At 42.8% G+C, this 4,894-nt stretch overlaps 1 non-coding gene across 1 annotated transcript; it reads right to left on the bottom strand.

Moving 5' to 3' along the window:
* Nucleotides 1-4,709: 4,709 nt before the first annotated feature.
* On the bottom strand, nucleotides 4,710-4,814 carry LOC121457217. The gene has a single exon (XR_005975714.1). It is a non-coding gene; the product is annotated as a small nucleolar RNA U13 (small nucleolar RNA).
* Between the last annotated feature and the right edge of the window lie 80 nt (nucleotides 4,815-4,894).

The raw sequence follows: 4,894 nt of genomic DNA, 5'->3' as shown, positions 1-4,894 counted from the left end.
AATATCTTTTGAAACAATTAATTGATTTATTGTGCATGTGTGTGTGCTCGTGTGTATGCACATGTCCCATCTGAATGCAGGAGCCTGTGGTGGCTGGAAGAGGTGTCAGATCTCCTTGGAACTGAAGTTAAGAGTGCTGGGAACTGAATCCCAGTTCTCTGCAAGAGCAATATCTACTCTTAATCACCGAGCCATCTCTCCAGCCCTGAATAAGTACTTGTTCACTACAGATTTTTGCTTGACTGGTTGTCAAGATGGTTTTCAGCAGTTTGCTTGTTCTGCAGGGGGTCTGTGCATTGATTCCTAAGGCTGCTGCTTCAGAAAGGAAAACCACCATCTAAAATATTGGCTTCATTTGGAAATTGAATGTTTCGTTTTATTTTATTATACTGAGCTGTATAAGGTGTGTTACTCCCAATTATCTAAAGGAACAGAACTGATAGAATAAATACATACATTTTAAAAGGGGATTTATTAGATTGGCTACATGATGTGGCCCAGGTAGCCCAATAATGGCTGTCTCGTGGTGGAGAGACTGAGACCTGGAAATTGATTGATCCACAAGGCTGGATGTCTCCACATTCCTGATCTGACACTGGAGCTGGAGGACTCCCGGAGAGCTGCTGGGCTTCAGTCTACTTTGGAGCTGAAGAAAATACTTCTAATACTGGTGGAGGAATGCAGCAGCAACAGAGTAGATGAACTTGCCAGCAAGAGTGAACATAAGCAGGCAACAAGCAAAACTTCCATGTCTCTTAATCTGGGCTGTGCAAAAAACCCTGATTTAGTGTGGGTGTTTCTGCTTGAAATAATTTGATCAAGAAAATCCCCCACGGGAGAGCTCAGAGGGTTGAATTTTAGTTGATTCCAGAACCAGTCAAGCTGACAACCATGATCAGTCCACACAAAGGTCGTTTTCACAGAAGTGAATGAAGTGCTTTGAGCATACGACACGCTTGGCACTACCTCCCTCTCTCGCTTCTCTCCCCTCTCCTTAGTCCTGCTCTCTTCCCTAGACGTCTCCTTTCCACTTGGGTGTGAAGTGTACACACATGGTTTTATGTATCTATGTAAAATCTAGGATCCACAAATGAGGTAATATATGTGACACTCATCTTATTGCGACAGACTTAATTCAATCAGTATGGAAATCAGTATAGAGGTTCTTCAATGACTGAAAGCAGATGTATGTGACCCATCTACAGCCCTGCTGCGTATGCACTCTAAGGACCCCAAGTCAACGTCACAGGTACACACACATCAGTGTTTCCTGCAGCTCTATCCACGACAGCTTTGTTACAGAACCAACCTCGGTGTTCAGAGCAGAGCAGTGGGTAGAGAAGATGTGGCTTAGGCACACAACAGAAGCTTTTCCAGCCATAAGGAAAAATGAAGTTATGTTGTTTGTAGGAAAACAACTGGAGATGATCAAATTGAATATTATCTATCTATCTATCTATCTATCTATCTATCTATCTATCATCTGTCTGTCTATCTATCTATCTATCTATCCTTTGTTCTTTCTCTGTGAATATTTCAAGAACCTTTAAACTCACTAAACAACTCTGAAAGGCTTTAGATGCTGGTGTGATGCAAGGGTGCTGTACACAAAGCCAGTATCCAAATTCAGTGGCCATTTTTTGGATCTGAAGAGAGATGAATGAAGATTGAAATGTCAAAGGAGCTGCTTACTGTGTTGGAATCACGTACCTAAAACCAGCAGCATCAATGGTCATCACCCTCAGAGAGGCTGGAGGCACTGTCTTGCTCTGAGATAGACCAGACTGTGCATCTGTCTCTATGTGGTTCCCATCCTGGATGGCATGGGAGTGGTGTGTGTTGGAAGGGCTCAGAGCCACCCTTCTTTTTCCTCATCCTCTGTCTCTCCTCACTCATTTCCAGCTTTCTTGCCTCCATTTCGTCCTACGATGCCTTCCTTCTTCTCTCCCTTCTTCTCGCTTCCCCCAGGAACCCATATGCCACCCCAAGGAACCCAGAACTCCATCTCTCACCCCCTTTTGGAGTCTCCTATACCTTGGCCCTGGGATATGGCCAGTTGCCAATGCAGTCTGTCATCTGTTCTCTGTCCTCTGTCTGTGGCTTCTGAGTCTGGAGGGTGGAGAGGTGAGTGAGAGGACAGCTGGATGCAGGCCAGTCTCCTTGGCAGTGGGGAGTTCCTCACCTGGAAAGACTGCTCTCGCCACACATGAAAAGACGTTAGACTCCTGGGCCTGGCTCACATGTCCCATTGGTTAGGTTTGGTGGAGTCTATGACTAATTGATTAGTTTCCAATCCACTTTGTACATAAGGGGTGATGAGACACTACATGTTTTCTCTCAGGTAGATACATTTTTTTTACTTTATTTTTTTCTGTTCCTCTTTATTATTGCCAATTGGCATATTTAATAACTATACATATTTATTGGTACAAATTGAGATTTTGATGTTGTATATAAAGTGTAACAATGAAGGGAAGACAATTATTATGCCCATCAACTCAAACACTTGCTATTTATTTAATTTTGTTATTTAACTTATGTGCTTGTGTGTATCTGTCTGCCATGTGTGTGGTACTCTCAGTGGTCAGATGCCCCAGAGATGGAGTTACAAGCGGTTGTGAGTTATCATGCTACTGCCGGGACCCGAACCCAGGTTTTCTGGAAGAACAGCAAGTGCTCTTAACCACTGAAGCTGTCTCTTCAGCTCTGATCATTTTTTTTTTTTTGTTTTGGGAACCCTTAAAACCCATTTGTTTAGCTATTTTGAGATATACAGCAATCATGAACTTCACTATTCCCAAATGCCAGCCTGCTCCAGGACTCATCCTGTACCTCACGGGAGCTTTGTAGCTACAAACTGATCTTTCTAGTCTCACTTCCTTGGTCCCCTTTCTAGCCTCAGTAACCCATATTCTACTCTGTATTTCCTTTGTTTCTTTTCTAAATAGCCAATATTTATTTATTCATTCCTAACATAATATTTTTATCGATTATTTGGGAGCTTCACACAATGCAGCCTGACCACACGCGTCTCCCAGTCCTCCCAGGTCCACCCTCCCACCATTTGCCCTCCCCTCAAAAAGAAAAAAAGTTGCCAAGTCCAATTTGTATTGCTCGTTGTCATATACTCATTGGGGTACGGACAAATTCCAGTGGCCAGCCCTTAAAGATGACTGACTCCTTCACTCCCCCTCTCACCAGAAGCCATCCACTGTGAAGGGCTACACTTCAGCATCCCTATCATGATTTTCAAGGAGTCTTTTCAGTGGCTTCCCATCTAGACTCTTTCTTTCTGGGGGTGGGGAGGGAGAGATCGTCACAGATGTCCTCAAGGTCTCTCATTCTCAACTATGAGCCTGCGGCCATTGATACCACCGTAAAAGAAGCTTCTTTGTCCACAACAGCCAGCAGCAACAAAGACTGGACTTTCACATGGTTTCCAATAGCGGCACAGATCACGGACATTCACATGGCCTCTGGCTGCAGCATGGACCATGGATGGACCTCAGCATAGTCTTCAGTGGCAACCCAAATCATGGATATCAACATGGTCTCCTGTGGCAGCCCTGGTCATGACATCAACATGGCCTCCAGTGGCAGCCCTGGTCATGGACATCAACATGGTCTCCAGTGGCGGCCCTGGTCATGGACATCAACATGGTCTCCAGTGGCAGCCCTGGTCATGGACATCAACATGGCCTCCAGTGGCGGCCCTGGTCATGGACATCAACATGGTCTCCTGTGGCAGCCCTGGTCATGGACATCAGCATGGCCTTGGGCTACTCTGTATTTCTATGAAACCAATGTGGTAAGCTTCCATGCATGAATGAGAACATGAAGTACTTCTTTTATTTAATACAGTGCCCTTTATCTAGGTTGCCATAAATGTCAGAATCTTATTTTTTTCATGACTGACTATCATTCCATTGTGTATATATATATATACACATATATATAAAGTAATATATATATATATATATACATATGTATGTACACACACACATATATTACTTTTTTTCCTAATCCATTCATCCATGGATGGCCACTGTTGGGGACTCTGTATACTGACTGGGAAGTGCTGCAATGAATATGGATGACCTGGCATTTTGTTCCCTTGGTGGATGTACCTAGGGGCAAGACAGTTGGTTTACATGGTGGTTTTATTTCCAGTTTTCTGGAGCCTCCAAGGAGTTTTCCACACTAACTGCATTAATGTTTGAGTTTTCCATTCTCCTCATGGTGGGTGGCATTTGTTGTTTATTGATTGTTTATATGTTTTGTTATTTGTCATCAGCATTTGTTGTCTTTCCATCCCATGACAATTGGGGTGAGAAGATGTCTCGTTGCGGTTTTGATTTGCATTTCCTTGGTTAGTCATCAGGATGATGGTTTATTATAAACACATCATGGCTGTTTATACAGCCTTTTTATGAAATGTGTGCTCAGGTCATTGGTCTGGTTTTGGCTGGACTACTTTTTCAGTTGTTGAATATCTGAATCCCCGTGTATTCTGGACCCCACTTCTTTCTCAAAGAGAACAAAGTACACATCTTTCCCATTGTGTAAGCTGTCTTCTCATTCTTTGTTTTCTTTGCTGAGCAGACACTTTTCAGTTTGAAATAATTTCATTAGTCAATTTTTTCTTTTACCTTTTGTCTTTGTTTTCTTCTTTTACTTTTATTTATTTATTTATTTTCCTTTTTTTTCTACATCAGACTGGTATCATTCCAATGTGATAACAAAGTTTGTGGGAGATACACGCCACTCAATGGTGTCAGCACTCAAGCACCATGCTTATGAACCCAAGAAAGGATCCCACTTGTCAATTTTTTTGCTTTTGTTTCCTGTGCTTTTGGAGTTTGCCATTCATTGCCTTGGGTAGGTTGTTTCCTAT

The sequence above is a fragment of the Microtus oregoni genome, unplaced genomic scaffold (genome assembly GCF_018167655.1).
Source record: "Microtus oregoni isolate MIOR12 unplaced genomic scaffold, Mior012 000015F_ref0000493, whole genome shotgun sequence".
Classification (NCBI taxonomy): domain Eukaryota; kingdom Metazoa; phylum Chordata; class Mammalia; order Rodentia; family Cricetidae; genus Microtus; species Microtus oregoni.
This window is presented reverse-complemented; position numbering and strand designations above follow the sequence as displayed.